Source organism: Hemitrygon akajei, chromosome 10 (assembly GCF_048418815.1).
Source record: "Hemitrygon akajei chromosome 10, sHemAka1.3, whole genome shotgun sequence".
NCBI classification, from domain to species: Eukaryota; Metazoa; Chordata; class Chondrichthyes; order Myliobatiformes; family Dasyatidae; genus Hemitrygon; species Hemitrygon akajei.
The window spans coordinates 48176495-48202989 of NC_133133.1; the positions used below are offsets into that span (position 1 = coordinate 48176495).

Here is a 26495-nt window from a genome sequence, read left to right on the forward strand (position 1 = left end):
CTCTTTCTTAACGTCGACATGTTTTGTTCCAGCATATCAGCCTGTTTTACACTGTGCTCAAAAATGTCAAGGTCCCTCTGTCAGAAGAAAAGTATTTATTAAGGGCTTCTTCCACCTCCTCTGACTCCAGGCTCATTCCTTTTCTATACCTGATCAGTCTTACCCCCATTCTTGTTGTTCTCCTGTTCTTCACATACACCTACACAAGAAACCCTTTCTTCCATCATGCCCCCTTCTAGCTCTCCTGCCTATACTCCAGTAAAAAACACACAGGACAATAGTGATAAAATCAAAGTTGGGGGTAGATTCAGTGATAGAGAAATCCTTTGCATAAGCATGGACATGCAGAATCATTCTATGTATTTTTCACATGAATTAAAATTTATTTAAAAATTTCTAATCTATTGAATTGAGTCAAATTTAAAGAGACAATGATTCTGCTTGGGCTGAATCCTTGCAACACCAATTTAAGTGGTCTGGAGACTGGACGAGGTCACTTTACAGCCTCACACTACGGGAAGCAGAAAGTACAGATCTTATTCAGAGAATAATAGAAATCTGTGAAGATAGCAGTTGACAGGTAGCAGGGATTGTCCTAAAAGAACAGCCTCCCAGCTGTGAAGGGGTGATTTGATTACTCATCAGAAAACATACTTCACATCACTAATTGTTGGCTGATTGACACTTGAGATGGCAGTGAATGGTAGGAGACAAGAGTCTATTGTGTCAACTGTTATGCTATCAGAACCATTCAACTCAGAAATGTACGAATCATCAGAAAATAAGAAATATTAATTTTGCTTTACTTATTAAATCCCCAGATTGAACTCTTGCCCAGTTAATGATAGATCAATGCATTTTAAACATAAGCAGCAAAGCGGAGACGCCTGGCCAAAGTCCAAACCCCAAAACTTCAATATCTGAAGCAATCGAGCATCACCCAGAAAGCAGTCAGAATTGAGTATCCCATGCAAATCCTGAAATTTTTAAAGAAATATGAAATGAATTATTGATTCCCATAGGATACAACTGATGACAAGTCTCTAAATTGCTCCAAATTCATTTACAGCAATCTCCTACTTTTTAAGGTACTGCCAGCAAAATATGAGTAATAACTTTTAGAGAGAAGCTTTTCATCAAGTACCTAGTCAGAAAATTTTGTAAAGGTGGAATAGATGATGTCTACTACACTAGACTTTTATTAGCTACTTTAAAAGGCAGGTCACGAAATACTAATGCTTGTGCTTCTTTATTAATTGGGAAGAGTTCACTCTTGTGTAAATTGAGTTTATAGCCAGAAAGCTGGTTGAATTGATCAAGAAGTAAAAACACTGGGGTAAGGAAGTGCATGGATTTGATAGAAAAAGTAATGGATTGTCGGCATAAAGAGAAACTTTATGCTCAACACCCCCTCCCCCCTCCAAATCTCTGTCAATTCAGGACAAATTCGAAACGCAATCACCAGTGGCTCTATAGACAAATCAAAAAGGAAGGGACTTAAAGGGCATCCTTGACGGGTGCCACGGTTAAAACTAAAAGACTGGGATTGCTGAGAGTTAGTTAAAACAGAAGCGGTGGGACAAAGGTATAACAATTTAATCCATGAAATAAAACGTTGACCGAGACCGAATTTTTCTAAAACCGCAAAAAAGTAATTCCACTCGACACAATCAAATGCTTTCTCTGTATCAAGAGAAATAACACATTCAGGAGTCCCAATTGAGGGTGAATATAAAATATTAAATAAATGCCATATATTAAAAAAGGAAGATGATTTTTAATAAAACCGGTTTGGTCAATAGAAAATCTGTGGGCCAAAACTTCAGCCAAAATTTTAACATCAACATTTAACAAAGAAATTGGCCTATATGAAGAACATTTTGTTGGATCTTTACCTTTTTTAGTTAAAAGAATAATACATGCCTCATTAAATCCTGAATTGTACAAGAAGCGAGTAGAACTTCAAACTAAATTTGACCTTATCTCCACTCAAATAGTTGTACGTCAACTTCTTAGAAGCAAGAGCCGCTTTTACATCCATGGTGATAAATCCAGCAAGTTTCTAGTTAACCAATTGAGATGTTCTAAAGCCAAACAACATATTACAAAGATTCGAATAGAGAATGGGAATATTACCTTGAATCATTCTGAAATTAATGATTCATTTAAGAATTATTATTCTTGACTTTACACCTCTGAATCTTTAAATGATAGTATTTCTGTTGACCTTTTTTAAATAGTTTGAATATTCCTTCGCTCTTCTCTGACTTTAAAGCAAAACTTAATGAGCCATTATCACTAGAAGAAATATCCTCCCTATTTCTGCACTGCCATCGGGCAAACCGCCTGGACCTGATGGGTTCTCCACAGAATTTTATAAATCATTTTCCTCACTACTTTCATCTCAATTATTTTTAGTACTAGTCTTTTGAACAGTCAAAGTGACTTTTTAAAATGAAATCAATATTTTAAAATAAATTTTGTGAAAACGTGGCAATTCACTGCACCCCAATGAATCTTCATTTTTTGTAAGCTTGATGATTTGCCATGAACTACATAAGCCAAAAGGACTAAACAAGGTCTAATATTTAAGATTGGAACTGCTTTCACATCCTTGTTTACAGGAAATGCCCTGAGTGCATCAAGCTGTTATCAGTACGTGCAAGCAACTTGCAAGGCTCATGTTTCTGAAACACTTGGGAGGATGTAATCTAACCCAGCCAAACCATTTTTATTTAAATAATCTTAGTTGTATTAATTTCATCATCTTTAATAAAATCTCTCTGTTGGATATTGAATTCAAGAGTGCAGACCAATGTAAATTGACATTTCCATCTGATTCAACACCCGTGTAACCTTTCCTTGGTCATCCACTATTAGCTCAGTTTAGTCTTTGACAATTTCCTGATCTTTCTCATAACAGAAGTATTCCTATTTGTTTCCATGATTGTCTACAGTTGCCTTACACATTCATCTTTTGGTTGATTTACTAGGAGCCCTTTTCTCTTTGGTCATTCTTTGTATTTAACCCATCAAATGTGTGTTAGATGCCTGTAATGTGTTTACAGCTGAATTATTAACTGTTATGAATTCTATGTCATCTAACATCTCTTCCTTCTTAATCGTGAAATGCTTCAAACTATCAACATATTTCTACCTGATCTCATTCTGTTGCACATTCTACATAATAAATGCCATTGCAAAATAGTCATTTAACAATTCACCCTACTGCTTGGCTCATTACATAGGAAACCTCTTTGGTCCCTGAGAGGACCTACTCTATCCCTAACTATCCTCTTCTTCCTACCATACAACGAGTTAGGATTCACTTTAATCTTATTTGTCAAGGATATGTCACAGCCCCTCTTTGCTCTCCTGGTTTCTGTCGTGAGACTTATTTAATTTTGGATGCCAATCAGAATCAGGTTTAGTATCATTAGCATATGTGGTGAAGTTGTTTCTTTTGCAGCAGTATTACTGTGCAATACATTAAAACAACTATAAATTACAATAAGTTAAGTAAATAAGTAGACAAAAAGAGAGCAAAAATGTAGTCAGGCCACGTTCACAGGTTGGCTCATTGTCCGTTCAGAAATCTGAGGACGGGGTTGGGGATGAAGTTGTTGAGTGTGGGTTGTCAGGCCTCTGTATCTCCTCGCTGGGTGTAGTAATAAGAAGGGGGCATGTCCTGGGTGACTGGGGCCCTTAATGATGGATGGCGACTTTCTGAGGTGGCGATGCACTTGATACTGGGGAAGCTAGTCCACATGATGTGACATGCCTGCTTTGTAATGGCATCAATATACTGGACCTAAGATAGATCTTTAGAGGTGTTGGCACTCAGGAGCTGGACACTGCTCAGCCTTTCCACTGTTGAACCCTTGATGAGGATTAGCCTGTGTTCCCTCAACTTCCTATACGTCATATACTGCCATATGTTTATTTTTTTCCTGTTCAAACCTGCAATATCAGTTACTACAAAAAAGAGAAAATCTGCAGATGCTTGAAATCAAATCAACACACACAAGATGCTGGAGGAACTCAGCAGGTCAAGCAGCACCTACTGAAAAGAGTAAAGGGTTGACGTCTGAGGCCAAGACCCTTCATCAGAGTCCTGGAGAAGGGCTTTGGCCTGAAACATTGACTGTTTACTCTTTTCAATAGATCTGCCTGGCCTGCTGAGTTCCTCCAGCATTTTGTGTGTGTTGCATATCATTTATCATTTATGATTTCCCAATCATACCATCTTTGCCTTTCAGCTTATGGGAACATAATTGATCTTGAACTACTGCCAACTCTCTTTTAAAACATGGGCACTTGTCTGACAATGTTTCACCAGCACTTTCTTTCAATCTACCTTGACCATGTCCTTTCTCCATATTATCAACAGCCTCCTGCTAATTTATGGCCTGAATTTGAAGACTTATGTTATCCCTTCCTATAACTATCTCATAGGGTATGGTCATTGGTCCCGAACAGTTGCTCCCATCGACACTTCCACTACCTGCTCAGTTTAATTTCCCCAAGTGATGTTGATACAGCTCCACCTCTGCGAAGGCTCTCTACATCTAGGATGGCATAGTAGTTTAGCAGTTACTATAACATCAGTGAGCAGATATCAAGGTTCAATTCCTGCCACTGTCTACAAGGAGTTTGTGCTGTACGTTTTCCCTGTAAACATGTGGGATTCCTCCAGATTGTTTAGTTTCCTGCCAAATTCTAAAGATGTTAGTGAACGGTGTCCACAACTCCTTAAGTTTTAAGATAGCTATAGATAAGGATAAGTAAAGAACTTGCAGGACAGTATTTAATTAGAGCAGGACAAATTATGAGAACATTATGCAGGAACTAGGGAAGTTAACTGGGAACAGATGTTTTTGGGCCAGTCCGCATCTGACATGTGGAGTGAGTTTAAATACCAACAGTGTACAGAGCAGGTACACTCTGGTCAGAAGGAAAGACAAGGATTGCAAGATAAGAGAAACTTGGATATTGAGAGAAGTGATCAATTTTGTCAAGAAAGAAAAGGAAAAGTGTGTAAGCTTCAGAAGCTAGAATCAAATAGACCCCTTGAGGATTATAAAGAAGCCAGCAAAGAGCTCAAGAAGGTAATTAGGAAAACTAGGAGGGGCCATGAAAAATCCTTGGCAAGGAGGACGAAAGAGAATCTCAAGGCGTTCTATACATACTTCAAAAGCAAGAGGAAAATTAGGGAGGGGGTAGGACCACTCAAGGATAAAGGACATTTGCTTGGGTGTAGAGTATGTGGGTGAGGTCCTTTATGAGTACTTTACATCAGTACTTACCAAGGAGAAGGATGTGGACAATAGGGAAATCATTACTGAGCATATTGATATGCTAGAGCATTTCAAGGTAAAGGAGGACATAGTGTTGAGTCTTTTAAAGAACATTAAGGTAGATAAATCCATGGGGTCTGATGGAATATACCCTAGATTACTGAGACAGGCAAAAGAAGAGATCACTGTGCCTTGGCGAATATCTTCGTGTCCTTTCTAGCCAGAGATCAGGTCCCGGAGGACTGGCGAGCAGCTAATGTTGTTCCTTTATTCAAGAAGGGAACCAGGGATAATCCTGGAAGTTATAGACTAGTGAATCTCACATCAGTGGTAGGTAAATTACTGGAGAGAATTTTAAGGGATAGGATTTATGAGCATTTGGAAAAACATGGCTTAATTAGGGACAGCCAGCATGGCTTTGTGCAGGGCAAGTTGTGTCTTACTAACTTTTTTGATGAGGTGATGAGAGTGATTGCTGAAGGTAGAGCTGTGGATGATGTCTACAATGATTTTAGGAAGGTATTTGACAAGGTCTGTAATGGGAGGCTCATGCAGAAGACTGAGATCCATAGGATCCATCGTGAATTGGCCATTTGAATTTAGAACTGGCTTGTCCACAGAGGGTAGTGGTCAGAGTGACTTGTTCTAGCTGGAAATCTGTGATTAATGGTGTTCCACAGGGAACAGAAATAGAGCTCCACTCCTTGTGATGTGAATAACTGACCTGGATGAAAATGTAGATAGGCAATTTAACATGTTTACAAGTGATACAAAGATGGGCGGTGTTGTGCATAGCGAAGAAGACTGGCAAAGGATAAAGCAGGATGTAGATGTGTTGCAGATGTAGTGGAGAAATGGCAGATAGAATTTAACCAGGCCAAATGTGAAGTGTTGCACCTTTGGTAAGTCAAATGCAAAGAGACAGTATACTGCTAAGGGCATGTTCCTTAACAGTGTTGATGAGCAGAGGGCTTTTGGGGTCCAACTTCATAACTTCCTGAAAGTAGCTACACAGATTCATAGGGTGGTAAAGAAGGCATATGAAATGCATGGTTTTTATTAAACAGGACATTGAGGTCAAAGGTCAGGAAGTTATGTTGCAGTTTTATAAAACTCTAATTAGGATCTTTATGGAAAGGATGTCAAGTCTTTGGAGAGGTATATAGGAGAGGTTTGTAGAAACATAGAAACATACAAATCCTACAGCACAATACAGGCCCTTCGGCCCACAAAGTTGTGCCAAACATGTCCTTACATTAGAAATTACTAGGCTTACCTATAGCCCTCTATTTTTCTAAGCTCTGTGTACCTATCTGAAAGTCTCTTAAAAGAACCTATTGTATCCGCCTCCACCACCATTGCTGGCAGTTCATTCCACGCACTCACCACTCTGAGTAAAAAAACTTACCCCTGACATCTCCTCTGTACCGACTCCCCAGCACCTTAAACCTGTGTCCTCTTGTGGCAACCATTTCAGCCCTGGGAAAAAGACACTGACTATCCACATGATCAATGCCTCTCAACATCTTATACACCTCTATCAGGTCACCTCTCATCCTTCATCACTCCAAGGAGAAAAGTCCGAGTTCACTCAACCTATTCTCATAAGGCATGCTCCCCAATCCAGGCAACATCCTTGTAAATCTCCTCTGCACCCTTTCTATGGCTTCTACATCCTTCCTGTAGTGAGGCGACTAGAACTGAGCACAGTACTCCAAATGGGGTCTGACCAGGGTCCTATATAGCTGCAACATTACTTCTCAGCTCCTAAATTCAATTCCACAATTGATGAAGGCCAACACACCAAATGCCTTCTTAACCACAGAGTTAACCTGTGCAGCTGCTTTGAGTGTCCTATGGACTCGGACCTCAAGATCCCTCTGATCCTCCACACTGCCAAGAGTCTTACAATTAATACTATATTCTGCCATCATATTTTACCTACCAAAACGAACCACTTCACACTTATCTGGGTTGAACTCCATCTGCCACTTCTCAGCCTAGTTTTGCACCCTAATAATATCCCGCTGTAACCTCTGACAGCTCTCCACACTATCCACAACACCCCCAACCTTTGTGTCATCAGCAAACTTACTAACCCATCCCTCCACTTCCTCATTCAGGTAATTTATAAAAATCACGAAGAGTAAGGGTCCCAGAACAAATCCCCGAGGCACACCACTGGTGACCGAACTCCATGCAGAATATGACTGTCTATACCCACTCTTTGCCTTCTGTGGTCAAACCAGTTCTGCATCCACAAATTAATGTCCCCTTGGATCCCATGCCTCCTTACTTTCTTAATAAGCCTTGCATGGGGTACTTTATCAAATGCCTTGCTGAAATCCATATACTCTACATCTACTGCTCTTCCTTCATCAATGTGTTTAGTCGCATCCTCAAAAAATTCAGTCAGGCTCGTAAGGCACGACCTGCCCTTGACAAAGCCAGGCTGACTATTCCTAATCATATTGTACCTCTCGAAATGTTCATAAATCCTGCCTCTCAGGATCTTCCCCATCAACTTACCAACCACTGAAGTAAGACTCACTGGTCTATAATTTCCTGGGCTAACTCTACTCCCTTTCTTGAATAAAGGAAAAACATCCACAAGCTTCCAATCTTCCGGAACCTCTCCCATCCCCATTGATGATGCAAAGATCATCGCCAGAGGCTCAGCAATCTCTTCCCTCACCTCCCACAGTAGCCTGGGGTACATCTCATCTGGTCCCGGTGACTAATCCAAATTTGATGCTTTCCAAAAGCTCCAGCACATCCTCTTTCTTAATATCTACCTGCTCAAGGTTTTCAGTCAGCTGCCAGTCATCACTACAATCACCAAGATCCTTTTCCATAGTGAATACTGAAGTAAAGTATTCATTAAGTACCTCTGCTATTTCCTCCGGTTCCATACACACTTTCCCACTGTCACACTTGATAGGTCCTATTCTTTTATGTCTTATCCTCTTGCTCTTCACATACTTGTAGAATGCCTTGGGGTTTTCCTTAATCCTGCCCACCAAGGCCTTCTCATGGCCCCTTCTGGCTCTCCTAATTTCCTTCTTAAGCTCCTTCCTAGTAGCCTTATAATCTTCTAGATCTCTAACATTACCTAGCTCTCTGAACCTTCTGTAAGCTTTTCTTTTCTTCTTGACTAGATTTATTACAGACTTTGTACACCACAGTTCCTGTACCCTGCCATAACTTCCCTGTCTCATTGGAACGTACTTATACAGAACTCTACACAAATATCCCCTGAACATTTGCCACATTTCTTCCATACTTTTCCCTGGAGAACATCTGTTTCCAATTTAAGCTTCCAGTTTCCTGCTTGATAGCTTTATAATTCCCCTTACTCCAATTAAACACTTTTCTGACTTGTCTGTTCCTATCTCTCTCCAATGCTATTGTAAAGGAGATAGAATTATGATCACGATCTTCACAAAGCTCTCCCACTGAGAGATCTCACACCTGACCAGGTTCATTTCCCAATACCAAATCAAGTACAGCCTCTCCTCTTGTAGGCTTATCTACATATTCTGTCAGGAAACCTTCCTAAACACATCTACAAACTCCACCCCATCTAAACCCCTTGCTCTAGGGAGATGCAAATCGATATTTGGGAAATTAAAATCTCCCATCACGACAACTCTGTTATTTTTACACCTTTCCAGGATCTGTTTCCCTATCTGCTCCTCGATATCTCTGTTACTATTGGGTGGCCTATAAAAAACACCCAGTAAAGTTATTGACCCCTTCCTGTTCCTAACCTCCACCCACAGAGACTCTATGGACAATCCCTCCATGATGTCCACCTTTTCTGCAGCCGTGACACTATCTCTGATCAACAGTGCCACGCTCCCACCTCTTTTTCCTCCCTCCCTGTCCTTTCTGAAACATCTAAAACCCAGCACTCGAAGTAACTATTCCTCTTCCTGAGCCATCCAAGTCTCTGTAATGGCCACCACATCATAGCTCCAAGTACTGATCCATGCTCTAAACTCATCGACTTTGTTCACAACACTCCTTGCGTTAAAATAGACACATCTCAAACCTTCAGTCTGAGTGCGAATCCTTCTCTATCACCTGCCTATCCTCCCTCAGACACTGTCTACAAGCTTTCTCTATTTGTGAGCTAACCTCCTCTTCCGCAGTCTCTTCAGTTTGATTTCCACCCCCCAACAATTCTAGTTTAAACTCTCCCCAGTAGCCTTAGCAAACCTCCCCGCTAGTATAGTGGTCCCCCTGGGATTCAAGTGCAACTCGTCCTTTTTGTACAGGTCATGCCTGCCCCAAAAGAGGTCCGAATGATCCAGAAATATTAATCCCTGCCCCCTGCTCCAATCCCTCAGCCACACCTTTATCTTCCACCTCTTTCTATTCCAATTCTCACTGTCACATGGCCCAGGCAGTAATCCTGAGGTTACTACCTTTGCGGTCCTGCTTCTCAACTTCCTTCCTAACTCTCTGTAGTCTTTTTTCAGGACCTTCTCCCTTTTCCTACCTATGTCATTGGTACCAATATGTACCAAGACCTCTGGCTGTTCTCCCTCCCACTGCAGGATATCTTGGACGTGATCTGAAACATCCCGGACCATGGCACCTGGGAGGCAAACTACCATCTGAGTTTCTTTCCTGCGTCCACAGCATTGCCTGACTGACCCCTAACTATAGAATCCCCTATCACTACTGCCTTCCTCTTCCTTTCCCTACCCTTCTGTGCCACAGGGCCGTACTCTGTGCCAGAGGCATGCCCACTGTTGCTTCCCCCAGGTAGGCAGTCCCCCCCAACAGTACTCAAATAGGAGTACTTATTGTCAAGGGGTACAGCCACAGGGGTACTCTCTAATACCTGACTCTTCCCCTTCCCCCTCTTAACCATGACCCACTTGTCCGGCTCCCGTGACCCGGTGTGACCACCTGCCTGTAACTCCTCTCTATCACCTCCTCACTCTCCCTGACCAGAAGAAGGTCACCGAGCTGCATCTCCAGTTCCCTAACCCGGTCCCTTAGGAGCTGAAGCTCGACACACCTGGTGCAGATATGGCCATGCGGGAGGCTGGGAGACTCCAGGACTTCCCACATCTGACACCGAGCACAGAAAACTGGCCTCACACACATACTTCCTCCTTTCCGCAAATAACACCGGTAAACCTACGTCGCCTCGTCCCGTTACTGCCTATGCCCGTTGAGCCAAAGCCCTATCACTCTGCTGCCTCTCACTCCACTGGTCTTTTTAAACCTTTTGTGCTCTACTGGCTGACATCACACACCTGTGCAGTCTTGCCTCTCTTTTACCCCGAGTAGTAAAAAAAATCCCTTTGTTCCGGAAATCAGCTGTTCACTTGCAGCCTTCTTGCTCCGAGTCCAGGATGTTGCCTGTATTAGAGGGTATATACTATAATGAGATGTTGAACAAACTTGTGTTGAGGATGTGTGGAGATCTGATAGAGGTTTATGGTATTATGATAGGCATAGATAGAGTAGACAGACAGTAACTTTTTCCTAGTTTTGCAATGTCTAATTCCCGAGGGTATGCATTTACGGTGAGGGGAGTAAATTCAATGGAGATATGAGGGGCAAGAGTGATGGATGCCTTAAATGTGTTGCTTGGAGTGGTGGTAGAGGCAGAAGCATTAAAGATGTTTAGATAGACACAAGAATGTGAGGAAAATGGAAAGGTATGGACCTTGTGTAAGCAGATGAGATTAGTTTAATTGGCCATTTGATTACTAATTTAATTGGCTTGGCACAACGTTGTGGGCCTAAGGGCTGGTTCCTGTGCTGCGCTAACAACACACACAAAAACGCTGAGGAATAGATTTGAAAGTTAGTCCATTGTCTCCCTCTGCTACTCCTCCCCCCTTTTGCTTTTTTCCATGGCCTTCTGTCTCTTTCACCAATCAACTTCCCAGCTCTTTATTTCATTCCTCCCCTTCAGGTTTTACCTATCACCTTGGTTTCTCTCTCTCCCCCCCACACTTTTTAAATCTACTCCTTGGCTTTTTTTTCTCCAGTCCTGCCGAAGGGTTTCAGCCCAAACGCTGACAGTACTTTTTTCCATAGATGCTACCTGGCCTGCTGAGTTCCTCCAGCATTTTGTGTGTGTTGCTCAGATTTCCAGCTTCTGCAGTTCTCTCTTCCTGTACTGTACTGTGCTTTTCTATGTTCCATGTTTTACGCTCTTTGTATGGGTTTGGGTTGAGTAAGTTGTGACATGTTATGTTGGCACCAGATGCTTCGCAATATTTGTGGGCTGCCCCAGCACGTCCTTGTATTACATTGTTCATTGACCTGAATTAGGCGTTTCACTCTACATTTCGATATTTCAATGCACATGTGACAAACAAAGGTAATCTACATATAGCTCAGAAAACTCTCTATGACGCTTTAACAAATTCTGTCTGATCTAAGCACTTTACGTAAAACAATTCCAGTCAATTTTGGGGGAGTTAAAATCTTCCATTGCTCTAACTCCTTTACTCTAACAGCTTCTGCCTTTCTGTGATGTGCTTACATATCTCTTTCTCTAATTCTCATTGACCGTTGGGAATTCCTTACTATAACCCCAGCAAAGTGATCTCCTCTCTCTGCTCACAAGGGCAATCCCTTCAGGATACCTTCTCTAAGTACATACAGGCACTGTTACATAATGGTTCCATTCCTGAGTACAATCCATGGGTTGACATCTTCATAAGTCAAAAATTTCTAAATCACATCACTCTGCATGATCTTCCTCCAATTCTTTAATTTTGTCAAATATTCACCCTAACACTACCCAAAATTAAACTGATGAAATGTACTGTATCTAGCTGTTAATGAATACCATAAAGAATTGTGTGATTATTATTATTTTTTTTAACGTTTAAAGCTTATAGGTTTGATTTCTTCAAGTCAGGTTTTCCTTAAAGCAGAGAACCCATGTACTACAGTTAAGTTTGTCCAAAACAGTAGTGCAAATCTTGGCCCGAAATGTCGACAGTGCTTCTCCCTATAGATGCTGCCTGGCCTGTTGCATTCCACCAGCATTTTGTGTGTATTGTGCAAATACCTTCCTCTTTTGCGCCCCCGTCTGTCATACCTGAAAATTTATATCCAGGAACATTCAGATACTTGTTTTGACTTTCACTCAACCATCTTTCTGTTTATAATAATATCATAATTCCAAATGGTGATCAATATTCCAAACTTAGCAGATCTACCTATAAGGTTCCTTAAATAAAAGTAAATGCAACTGAGCCTGCCAACCATCTAAAGTTTCTAACCTGCCTGAGTCTGTTCTGCGCACTGGATATGCTTGATGTGTCCTCTACATTTGAGGCAATGCCCCCAACTACAGCCCTGCTATAATTCTTCCTGTTTGCTACCAAATCCTTTTTCTAGTCATAGCAATACTTCTGTCAATTACAGCTCCTTGGTGACGATCTCAATGTGATAAAGTAATTTGACAATGAGAAGCAAACCAAACTTTCTATTCGATATGATTTCTTTATATCTGATTTACCAGCTAAGCTTTGCCATTATAATAAATCAAACCATTACAATCTAATTCAAATGGGTCTAGCCCCCATGTATAAAGAAGAACCCATAAATTAGGAACTACTTAGGATTCTCACTCTTTAGAATTCTGTAAGATCATTGTGATATTAATTGCCTGAAGTACCTCAGCATTGTGAGCACAGTGTTATTGGACATATTTTAAATGCAGTAGAGTGCACCAGATCAAGAAAGCCAATTACTATTGCCAATCAGAAAGGGACAATATAAACTGGCCCTGCAAGCTATTTCTTAACATAAAAATTGTGTAAATGATCAAAAAAAAATAAGGCTACTATGGAGACTGTATCACCTCTTGATGAATGCATAAACAAACAGTTTCAAAGTCAGCAAATGATATGATTCAACTTAAATAAAATATTTGACCCATAATGTGATTGAGGTTTGGGAACAAAATAACACAGCTGTTTGAACATCTGTGTATAGTAGTTGCTGCGTGAGAAGTCTGTCCTTAGAGCTGCATCCTTATAGTTTTGATAAAGTTGTGGTTATTGCAGGATTGCCAACAATTAATTGTTTATCTGTTATCTGAATCCATGTTGAATAAATAGAATTTCTGAAATTTGCAAGCTCGCCGATTGCTTCCTGAGGATGTGCTACCTCCTTTGTCAATGACTGAGTAGCTAAAGTTTTCTGGATGAACTTATTAATATCAAGTTGTTGTTTTCAAGCACAGTACTGTTCTCTGCAAAAGGACTGGAACAGTTATTGCAGATGGATTTATCTCACTGACAGGAGAAAATTTGCAGATGATGGAAAACCAAACCACACACAAAATACTGGAGGAACTCAGTAAGCCAGACAGCATCTAAGAAAAAAAGTGTAGTCGATGCCTCGGCCTGAAATGTTGACTGGAATTTTTTCCATAGATGTTACCTGGCCTTCTGAGTTCCTCCAGTAGTTTGTGTGTGTTATTTATCTCACTGATTAGCCACAGTTTAAACTCTGAAAACTACTGGAAAGTGATGTTTTTTTAATCTTCAATCGCGGACCTGTGTGAAGCTACCTCTTCCTCTCATGCACCCATCCACTGAGTGGTTGTAATTCAAACTCGGAAAACTGCCACAGTTGTTCTAATCTTCAATTAGGGACCTGTGTGAAGCCACCTCATCTTCTCACACTCCTGTCCATTAACTTAGACAAACTTGAGCTGTTTACTCTGGAGAGGCAGGTGCTGAGGGAAGACCTGATAGAGATTTATAAGACTATGAGGGGCATAGATAGAGTAGACAGCCAATATCTATTTCCTGGTGTTGAAATGTCAAATACTAAAGAGTGGTATTTAAGGTGAGATGGGGTAAGTTCAAAGGAGATGCAGGGAAAGTTTTTTTCAAGAGAATGATGGGTACCTAGAATCCATTGCCTGGTGTGGTAGCAGAGATGAATATAATAGAGGTTCTTATGTGGGCACATGAATACACAAGGAAGAGAGGAGTATATATCTTGTGCAAGCTGAAAGGATTAGTTTAATTAGATGTCATTAGCTTGATTAGTTTGACTCAGCATTTTTGGCTGAGTCCTGTGCTGTACTATTCTATATCTTATGTACTGAGATACAGTGAAAAGCTTTGGTTTGCAAGATCATTCCAAGCAAAAGTTAATCGAAATAGTACAATGGGAAAAGGAATTACCGAATGCAGAATTTAGTGCAACAGTTATAGAGAAAGTGCAGATAGACAAATAAGGTGCAAGAGCCTTGAAGAGATAGTCTGAGAGATCTAGAATCATCTTTTTTGTACAAGAGTTCTATTCAAGAGTCTTGTCCTCAGCCTGGTGATGGGTGCTTTCAAGATTTTGTATCTTCTGCTGGATGGGAGGAGCAAGAAAAAAGAGTCTGTAGTACAAGGGGTCCATGAATATGTTGGGTGCTTTCTGGAGTTAGTGAGGAATGTGGTTGGAGTCTATGTATGGAAGGCTGATTTTCATTATAGACTGAGCTGCGTTCACATTACTCTACCATTTCTTTCAGTTTTGAGCAGAACAGTTGCCATTCCAAGTTGTGATGTACCCATAAAGAATGTTTTCTATGAAGTATTTATAAAAATTGGTGAATGTCACGGGGACTTGAAAAACTTCCTTAACCTTCTGTAAAAGTGGAAGTGCCGGTGCGCTTTTATCGGTTACATCATTCACACCGTTGGAGCAGGACAAGCTTTTGATGAATGCTTACACTTAGGAACTTGAAGCTCTCAAGCATCTCCAATTCTGCACCATTGATATGGATGGGGGCTTGTACTCTACCTCGCTTCCGGAGATCAATGACCAGCAATTTTGTTTTGTTGATACTGAGGGAAAAGTTATTGTCTTGACGCCATGCCACTTGTCTCTTGATGTCATTCCTGTACTCCATCTTGTCATTGCTTGAGATCTGACCCACTACAGAGGCATCATCTGCGAATCTGTAGATGGAGGTAGAGCAAACTCTGGACATAGTGAGTGGCATCAGTTGAGTAAGCAGTAAACTCCAAACTGAATTTGAATTAAAATCCATACACAGATCAGTTCACCAAACCTTGATGGAAAGATTCAGAATAAATTTGGACCAATTTTCCTTCCTTTGTTCAGCTGAGCTTCGGAGGAAAACAATTAAATTATCTTCATTTCATTCCCCATTCTCCATGGTTAAGGTGCTGACCACCAAGTTCATTAAATCACATGATTGAGTAAGCTACGTAGCTTTCACAATGGTGTGCTTTGAAGAAAATACATATTTTCCTGTGCTGTTTTAATTGCCCTGTAGTCTCATATTGCGCTTAATATATTGTTTACTTTCTTACTACAGCATTAAAGGACGCCATTCAACCCACTGGGCCCATTCTGGAGTCAGCATTGTAATAACAGCAGTATTAATCTGCTTCCTGTTTCTCCTGTAGTCATGCAGTTTATTTTCTCTCTATGCACATCAACATCCCCTTGGTTCTTTTGCCCACTTTACAGCACTAAAGGATGATTTGCTGTAGCTACTAAGTTTGCCAACTTTTGTAATGTGGGAGGAAATCAGAAGTAGATCTTCTGTCATATTTTCCACACTTCATCATGTAATAACTGTGAGGAAATTTTTGTGGCCATGTAGAGAATGTGAAATCTCCACCCAGACAACATAAAGGTCAAGACCAGACCCAGGTCATGGAAGAATGAGAATTTCAAAGTTCAATGTAAATCTATTATCAAAGTACATGTATGTTACCATATATAACCCTGAGGTTCTTTTTCCTGTGGGCATACTTAACAAATCTATAATAAAGTAATAGCCATAATAGAATCAATGTAAGACTGCACCAGCTGGGGAGTGCAAAATTTATCATATTTATAGCAAAATTTATTTTATTATTATTCTAAAACTTTTTTTCTGACAGCTGGATTTTTCTAGAATTATTTATTTATCTGAATTTTAAACCTAGTGCATGTGTAAAATTTGTAACATCTAGTGACATAATTAGATTGGATGATTGCCAAACAGTGTTTTCCTTGAAATAAAAAAATTAAAGGTCCATGATACCTGGTGAAATGCCTACAAGAATCAGTGCTGATTTGCTTTATAATCTCTAAATTGTTTCATTAGTTATCCACTGCTTGGATTTATGCTGTGCCTAACCTCATGTCTTGTTCTGATTGGATGGTACTCTTGCGTAACCAGGAGAAGTTAAATAACTGGGAGCTTTGCCAGCGTTAAAGTTTGCAATACTTATAAGCTGAAATGGCTCAGGACATTCAGAAAAGAATGGAACACAAAGGAAAGAGTGAGGCTGCAGGAAGAAACAGTGCCAGACCCCTAGTAACTGAAAATAAAGGACAGTATTAAAACTGAACTACCCCGAACAACTAAGCTCAGCTTTATTTTTGATTTTCTCCATAACCCTCTTAAAAGTACTTTGCTTCTGGAGGCATGATTTCTTGCAAGTGTAGAACATGCTATTGCACAGTATTCATAACTGACTACAGAAAATAAATGTTTATTCAACATACTGCTTGATTAGGATAGGGAATGATAATCAAACTGAATTCTCTGTTCATAAAGTATTCAAACTTGTATATTTCCTAACATCAGTCACAGAGCAATCAGGAACAAGAACAGGAACTGGCTTACCACCACATGTTCTATTGCTGTCCTGGGTGAGATTAGTTTCACTGTGATTCACACCTGATCGCCTAACTTTGTTTTTCAAATGACTTAATTCATATCTGCTATTTTGAATGCTGTAAAATTCACTTAAAATACATTGATTGGCAACTGACAGCATTTTTAGTTGAGGCTGTCTCTGATCTTAGATATGAGTGCTAGGCATTCAGCAATCTTCAGCTTGCAACTGCAGAGGAGTACTATTCTCAGTGTAAGAGGTAACATATGATAATAAAGCGCCCACTACAAAGAGACTACTTCAACTAACAACTGTTACAGCCACTATTGAGCTGGATGTAAAACTCTAGAAAGCAAGGTAATTAGAGCCTTTTTTCTATGTCCTCAGGTTTACTTTGTTACATGGGAGGTATTGCATTGTGTAATTTTTAATCCAAGCCTGTAGCAACTTGATTTCCTGTCAGTACATTGTTTAACCAGACACGGTAAATATTCATTCTCTCTCTCTCTCCTCTCTCTCTCCTCTCCTCTCCCCCTCTGTACCCCTCTCCCTCCTCTCCTCCCTCTTCCCTCTCTCTCCCTCTCCCCCTCCTCTCTCCCACTCCCTCCCCTTTCTTCCCCTCTCTTCCCCTCTCTCTCCCACCTCTCTCCCCCCTCACACTCCCTCCCTCCCTGTAGCTCACTTCCCTATATATTTTTAAAATATCCGTGTTACACTTCTCTATCTAACTGGAGAAATCTTTTTGGCAAGATGTGGAATTCTCTAACTCCTACATTTGGAAGGGAAGTTGGTCACTTTCCCAGCCTGTGTAAACATCAGTGATTAATGCAATGGAAAAGACGCTTTAGGGGTAATATCTCTCCAGCTCTTCCTCTTTGTTCTACCTCTTTCGCAGCTACAGACCCACACATTTCCAACTACTGCTCTGATCAGCAAACGGAGTGAATGAGTTCTATATACAATTTGACTGCTGATAAATTCTCAAAGATAGTGAGAGATTTAGGGTACTTGGAGCACTGCTGACAGCATCTCCCATACAGATATCAGACACAACTACAAATAACACAGTAAGTACCGATGGAAGTCTTGGTACTGTCATGCTTTATTGTCTATTTGGGTAACTTGCCTGAAATCTGCTCCTTGGAGTTAGAATTACTGATGTAAGATTAGTTTGGCTGTTAAGTTTTGTTATTGTGACAAATGAAATATTTATTTCAAAATGCATTTCAAATCTATTTGCATATTTCTAGATGTATGTGTGTAGTTCATATGAGCTGATAATATAGCTGCCTTCAATTCTGTGAGATAGTAAATAGTTCGATTTTGTTGATAAAGAAGTTGATGGAATTTATATTTCCAACTCTTATTTCTTGTCGTCGTATATTTGTATCAAAGTCTAGTAGAAATGGAAACAATAAAAACATTGAAATGTAATTGTCTGAAGGTTTTGCACTTTACATTCATTCTATATAACTGTAAATCTAGCAAAGCAAAATTGCATTGTGTGATGTTCTCCCAATCTAAAACTATATCGACCAAGCTATCAGTCGTAGGGCTGTAGTGTGCAGTGTTGTTCTATTATCTCTAAGTGTTAAGTCAGTAGCAATGTGATGAATCTTATTATCAAAACATGTGGGTTCTGTTGACTAGCTGCATATTCAAATATGAATGTCCCAATGTTTAATGAACTACTATATTATGCTCGTGAAAATGCGGGGAAACAAATAGAGATAGATTATTAAGGAATCTTTGCAGTAAACATGAAGACCTGAACTCATCCTTTCTGCACTTATTATAAAAATTAGGGTTCCATGTTAGACAATGCAATCCAGCAAGAACAGCACCCAACAACCTTCAAGTATTAATTAATGCAAGAAAATGACCCAAGTACTAAATCGTCTGTTGAAATATATCCGAGAGAAGGCAAAGTATTTAATTAATCTTTGATGGAAAGAATAGGGAAATCAGCTCTATAAAAGCTTGAATCTTGCTGCGTGACTGAGAAGAGTTACACATCAGTTTGCCAATCAAGGCAGTAAAGACCGAGTCCCTTCCGCCAATGCTCTACTGGAGTGGTTTGTATAATTGACCTTTACTTTCCTTTAATCATCAGCAATCTTATGTTATCATTGGGTGCTCTCTGTTTGTTAGATGTGGAATTTCAACGAGAGCTGCGCATTCAAATGAAATTAATTTTGCACTCTAAATGACACAGGAAGTTTAGCATTTTATTGTTCTTCCTCTCCATGCTTTGTGGCACATTGGGTGGCAATTGTAGTTTATTTAGCATTGTCTATCCTCAACCCGGCATGGATCGAAAGCATGCAAGGAGACAGCCATGAAGTACGGTGTAGATGCCACTACACCACTAGCCGGCATAAAGTATTTTATAGGACCACTTTAAATATATCGCCAGAATGTGCTGACATAAATTGTAAATATAAAACTGTCCTCATAAAATAAATAACCAAGGATGCCTTCTGTGTTTATAAAAACATTGAAACCCTACAGCACAATACAGGCCCTTCGACCCACAGAGTTGTGCTGAACATACCCCTACCTCAGAAATTACTAGGCTTACCTATAGCCCTCTATTTTACTAAGCTCCATGTACCTATCTAAAAAAACTCTTAAAAGACCCCATCGTATCTGCCGCAGCCACCGATGCCGGCAGCCCATTCCACGCACTCACCATTCTCTGAGTAAAAAACTTACCCCTGACATCTCCTCTGTACCTATTCCACATCACCTTAAACCTGCGTCTTTTTGTGGCAACCATTCAGCCCTGGGAAAAAGCCTCTGACTATCCACACGATCAATGCCTCATATCATCTTGTACACCTCTATTAGGTCACATCTCAACCTCCTTCGCTCCAAGGAGAAAAGGCCGAGTTCACTCAACCTGTTCTCATAAGGCATGCTCCCCAATCCAGGCAACATCCTTGTAAATCTCCTCTGCACCCTTCCTATGGCTTCCACATCCTTCCTGTAGTGAGGTGACCAGAACTGAGCACAGTACTCCAAGTGGGGTCTGACCAGGGTCCTATATAGCTAGTAGCCCTATAATCTTCTAGATCTTGAACATTACCTAGCTCTCTGAACCTTTCATAAGTTTTTCTTTTCTTCTTGACTAGATTTACTACGGCCTCTGTACCCCACAGTTCCTGTACCCTACCATAACTTCCCCGTCTCATTGGAATGTACCTATACAGAACTCTACACAAATATCCTCTGAATATTTGCCATATTATTTCCATACTTTTCTCTGAGAACATCTGTTTCCAATTTAAGCCTCCAAGTTCCTGCCTGATAGCCTCATAATTCTCCTTACTCCAATTGAACACTCTCTAACTTGTCTGTTCCTATCTCTTTCCAATGCTATTGTAAAGGAGATAGAATTATGATTATTATCTTCAAAATGCTCTCCCACTGAGAGATCTGACACCTAACCAGGTTCATTTCCCAATACCAAATCAAGTACAGCCTCTCCTCTTGTAGGCTTATCTACATACTGTGTCAAGAAACCTTCCTGAACACACCTAACAAACTCCACCCGATCTAAACCCCTTGCTCTAGGGAGTTGCTAATCGATATTTGGGAAATTAAAATCTCCCATCATGACAACTCTGTTATTATTACACCTTTCCAGGATCTGTTTCCCTATCTGCTCCTTGATATCCTTGTTACTATTGGGTGGCCTATAAAAAACACCCAGTAAAGTTATTGACCCCTTCCTTTCCCTAACCTCCACTCACAGAGACTCCGTAGACAATCCTTCCATGGCGTCCACCTTTTCTGCAGCCGTGACAATATCTCTGATCAACAGTGCCACGCCCCCACCTCTTTTGCCTCCCTCCCTGTCCTTTCTGAAACATCTAAAACCCGGCATTTGAAGTAACCAATCCAGTCCCTGAGCCATCCAAGTCTCTGTAATGGCCACCACATCATATCTCCAAGTACTGATCCACGCTCTAAGCTCATTCGCTTTGTTCACAACACTCCTTGCATTAAAATAGACACATTTCAAGCCTTCAGCCTTCTCTATCACCTGCCTATCCTACCTCTCGCACTGCCTACAAGCTTATACTGTGGAAGAGGGTTGAAATAATCAAAAAGAGCTGTATGCTACTGATGTTAAACTAAAAGTATGCAAGTTACACAGATGTGACCAAGTCTCAATTATGTGCTGTCATGCTATGATAATATTTGCATGCAAGCAAAGTCTTAGTAATTCTGAGAAAAAAATTTGGGCTTTTCAAGGACAAAGAACATTTAACTGTTAGAGACTAAGGGGGAATCTTAGTATTCATTTATGGCTGATGACTGTTCTTTATTAATCACAAAGTAACCTGAATTTCTAATAAAGGCAATAAACTAGTTGTTCTTTCAATCTGCTTATGGTATGTGTATGTTCACTTCTCCTGCTTCAGGGATCAATAAGCCATCAGACTTAAACATACAAATATTTACAAGTTTCTAGTGCTTTAAAAGAGATCCCTTTCTATTATTTCCAGCAAAGCAATTACCTTTATTTTCCCCTCTCTTTTTTATTTCATCTACTGCCATCCTGAACATTTGCATGACCAGCCTCTGTTCTTTGTGTACTCCTTATGGGTTGCATTCTATCTTTTCATCATCTTCTTCAATTTGCCTTAACAGTGATAGCTCCTCTTCTCTTTACCTACCGCCCATGAGACTCCGCATCCAACACATCACCTTCTGCAACTTCCACTATCTCCAAAGTGATCATACTACTAAACATATCTTTACCTCATTCCCCACCCCCACTTTCCACAGGGGTCACCTCCATTCAGGGTCCCAAACAGTCCTTCCAGGTGAAGCAACACTCCTCCTGTGAATCTGTTGGGGTCATTTATTGTCCCTGATGCTCACAGTATGGCCTCCTCTACAATTAGTGAGACTCGGTGTAAATTGGAGGACCGCTTTGTCGAGCACTTCTTCTCTCTCCGCCGAATGTGGAACTTCCCAGTGATCAAACATTTTAATTCCCATTTAGACATGTTGGTATATGGCCCTTTCTTGTGCCAAGATGAAGCCACCCTCAATGTGGAGGAAGAGCACCTTATATTCCATCTCAGTAGCCTCCAACCTGATGGCATGAATATCAATTTCTCCTGGTAAAAAAAAAATCCCTCCCCCTCCCCTTTTCTATTTTCCATGCTGGCCTTTTACCTCTTCTCGTCTGAATTTCACCTTCCTTTGGGTCTGCTCCTTCTTCCCTTTCTCCTCCATTCCCCTCTCCTATCAGATTCCTTCTTCTCCAGCCCGTTACTTTTCCCACCAACTTGGCTTCACCTTCGTTTTCTAGTTAGCCTCCCCTCCCACTTTTTTTATTCTGGTATCTTCCCTTTTCCTTCAGTCCTGAAGAAGGGTCTCGGCCTCAAATGTCATCTGTTTAATCATCTGCACAGATGCTGCCTGACCGGCAGAGTACCTGCAGCATTTTGTGTGCGCTGCTTTGTGTTTTCAGCATTTGTAGACCCTCTTGTCTTTCTGAATCATGCTGGACCCAGCTTGCTACCTGCAATATTCTGTACCCTTACACTTTCTGGTCTCGTGCTCCATTGATCTGCAGGTCTCATTACTGTTGCATTGGGTGACATGTTCAAAGTAAATTTATTATCAAAGTATATTTATGATACCATATGGCACCCTGAGTTTCATTTTCTTGTGGGCACATACAGTGCAAGGGAATCAATGAAAAACTACACAGAAAGACAGGCGAACAGCCAATGTGCAAAAGAAGACAAACTGTGCAAATACAAAACAAACAAACAATAATAATAAGTAATAAATAATATTGAGAGCATGAGTAGAGTCCTTGAAAGTGAGTCCATAGTTTTACAGAATAGGTTCAGTGTTGAGGTGAGTGAATTGATCCATGTTGACTCAGAGGCCTGCTGTTTGAAAGGTAATAACCATTTCTGAATGTGGTGGTGTGGAAACCAGGACTCCTGCACCTCCTTTCTGATGGCAGCAGCAATAAGAGAGCGTGGCCTGGATGGAGGTGGTCCTTGATGCTTTCTTGTGGCAGTGCTCCTTGTAGATATGCTCAATGATGGGGAGGGTTTTCTCTGTGATGGACTGGGCTGTATCTGTTACGTTTTGTAGGTTTTTCTGTTTTTGGGCATTGGTGTTTCCATACCAGGCTGTGATGCAACCAGCCAGCATATGCTCCACTGTGCATCTATAGAGGTTTCTCAAACTTTCAGATGACCTGCCAAATCTGCACAGAATTCTAAGAGTATTGAGGTATTCTTTTGTAATGGCACTTGTATGCTGACCACAGACAAATCCTCTGAAATGATAACACCAAGAAACTTTAAAGTTGCGTACTCTCCCCACCTCCAATTCCCTAATGAGGACTGGCCCATGAAGCTCCAGTTTCCTCCTCCTGGAGTCGATAAACAGCTCTTTGGGTTTTCTGACATTGAATGAGAGGTTCTTGCCATGATTTTCAGTTTCCCTCCTATTTGCCAATTCATCAGCACCTTTGATTCAGCTAACAACAGTGGTGTCGTCAGCAAACTTGAATGTACATTGGAGCTGTACTTCGGCACACAGTTATAAGTATAAAGCGATTAGAGCAGGGGGTTAACCACACAGCCTTGTGGTCCACCTATGTGAGCGGAGATTGTAGAGGAGATGTTGTTGCCATTTGAACTGCCTGTGGTCTGCAAGTGAAGGAATCAAGGGTCCAGTTTCACAATTAGGCGTTGAGGCCTAGGTCCTGAAGCTTATTAATTAGCTTTGAGGTGATCACAGTGTTGAATGCAGAGCTGTAGCCATTGAAGAGCATCTTAATCTTCACTGTTCATATGTTCCAGTGAAAAATTGAGTGAAGAATCAATAAAGTGGCATTTGCTGTTGACCTGTTGTGGCAGTTGGCAAATTGGAGCTGATCCAAATTGCTCTTCAGGCAGAAGAAAATATGTTTACTAACAAACCTTTCAAAGTACTTCATCACAGTGGATGAAGCGCTACTGGATGACAGGATACCACTTTATTCTTGGACACTGGTATGATTGAAGGCTGCTTGAAGCTTTTGAGTACTACAGACTGCTGAAGTGAGAGTTTAAAGATGTCAGTAAGCATTCCAGCCAGTTAATTAGCATAGGTCTTCAGTACTCAGACAGGTATACCATCTGGCCCTTTCCAAGGGTTCAGCCTCTTGAAGGATGCTCTCATATCATCCTCAGGCACAGAAATCAGGGGGCCATGTGGGCCGTGAGCAGATGTTAGGTCTCAGGTTATAGATGCTGGTGCACCACCCACTTGCTGTGGTCACTTTTTGACAACCCGCAGCTACTAAAGACCTTTGAACTGATTTAAAATGTCTCTGAAAACAGTTTAAAAGGATGTAAATAATTGAAAAATAAAAATAAATCAAATTTTACTGAAAACAAAGTTATACAATGTTAATTAAAAGCATGCAAAAAATATTTTAAGACATCTATCCCACAATTAAATTCAACAACTCTATTTAAATAAGTAGTTCCTTGTCCATCACTGAAGATATATACATCTGCATGAAAACCTTGTTCATCAGCAAACTGCAGGTGTGAAAATTAAAGATGAGCTGATGATGAGGAACACCTCGTTGGTGGTTCCTGTAGAAAGGCCAACAAGAGAAGGGTATCTTTAAGTCCATTAACATGAACTGAGAATGCCAATGGATCCACTACAGATCCTCATGGCACTGAATTAATAAGTCTCCCCAAAATAAAAAAGACTTTTTCTCCATTTCTCTGCATCATGTCTTCTTATCGATCTTATATAATAATCTTTAACAGCATAAGATCATACAACACGGAAGCAGGTGCTTCGGCCAACCAGATGCATGTCAACAATTATGAGCACTTAGTCCATTGTCTTCTACGCACTGACACATCAAGTGCTCAACCAGATACTTTGTTTTGTGCAGCCTTTAGAAAATCTAAAGACACCATATCATTACTTACCTCACCAACTACTTACTTGGGAGTTTCCTAGATTAAGGAGATCAAGCAATTAAAAAAAAAAGACGAATCACATTCATATTTTTTAATCTAGAGAGTTAGAGTACAACCAATAGGAATGTAATTTATTGTTTAGTTTACAATACCATTTTAAATGAAGATTATGAAGGGAATATAAATGGTGCTGAATAAATTCAGCAAGATTTTAATACGGAATTCTGAATTGAATTGACTTTATTACTTACATCCTTCATATACATGAAGAGTAAAAATCTTTATGTTACGTCTCCGTCTAAATGTGCAATGTGCAACATATAATAATTTATAATGAATAGTATGTACAACAGGACAGTCAATATAACATAGAAATACAGTTGCATCAGCATGAATTAATCAGTCTGATGGCCTGGTGGAAGTAACTGTCCAGCAGCCTGTTGGTCCTGGCTTTTATGCTGTGGCATCATTTCCCGGATGGTAGCAGCTGAAACTGTTTGTGGCTGGGGTGGCTAGCGTCCCCAATGATCCTTTGGGCCGTTTTCACACACCTGTCTTTATAAATGTCCTGAATAGTGGGAAGTTCACATCTACAGATGTGCTGGGCTGTCTGCACCACACTCTACAGAGTCCTGTAATTGAAGGAAGTACAATTCCCATACCAGGCGGTGATACAGCCAATCAGGATGCTCTCAGTTGTGCCCCTATAGAAAATTCATAGGATTTGACGGCCCACACCAAATTACTTCAACTGTCTGAGGTGAAAGAAGCGCTGTTGTGCCTTTTTCACCGTACAGCTGGCATGTACTGACAAGGTGATTAAGAAACTGAAGAATTCAGAGAGTTTATAAATCTAAAGGATTACTGAACAACAAAGATGTTGCTTCCTGAATACTTTTGGGCTGCTGATCATAAAAACATGAAATTTTTGTAGCATGCACCAACTTTTGTAATCAGCTATATTTGTTATTTCAATTCATAATTCAAGTCAATTAAAATGTTGTCCATCTTGTCCAGGTATGCTTGGGCATGCTTAGGCAGGGCAGATGCTGCATTGCAGGGCAGGTGTTAGAAAGGCAATAAAAGTATCACACACACACACCATTCTATGCGTTACATTCACATTGCACATCAATCTGATCGGTTTGCAATCACGTTGATGTGCATGCCCTACGCCAATAGCATGTGGTGTATACTCGTTAAAATAATGTTATTGATTTTTCAGAAGTATTTGCGATAGCAAAATGTCTTGTTAATATTACATTGGCTGCAATACTTTCTGTTATATTTGTGATGAGTATACACTTAAATCTCAATGATAGAGCATGACTTCTCTTATTAAGAAAGCCTATAAGCTGTATTTGGGTTGTAAAATTGATGATCAAGACAAAACTTGGGCTCCTCACATTTGTTGCATTCCCATTTAGACTTCTTTCCTGCAAATCTTGGCGCTGTCATTGATGAGCATGGTGAAAAGTTTCACCAGGACATTGTGGTCATGAACAAATGGTGTCAAGACAACTGGAATCCATCAATGTTGGCTGAGTAATATTGGACACTAAGTAAGAAGCCTCAGACACTGACTACAA

The 26495-nt window shown here is 40.4% G+C and overlaps 1 protein-coding gene across 4 annotated transcripts in view; it reads left to right on the forward strand.

The window, feature by feature from the left end:
• LOC140734355 (rho GTPase-activating protein 6-like) overlaps positions 1 to 26495 on the forward strand; it is a 278830-nt gene that overhangs the window by 97279 nt on the left and 155056 nt on the right. The window contains exon 1 of one of the 4 annotated variants that reach the window (XM_073058207.1): positions 17418 to 18000. The exons of the other annotated variants lie outside the window; for them this stretch is intronic. The gene's annotated coding sequence lies outside the window, so the exon portion shown is untranslated. Of the gene's footprint in view, positions 1 to 17417; positions 18001 to 26495 lie in introns of those variants that run through there. 4 annotated transcript variants of the gene reach the window in all.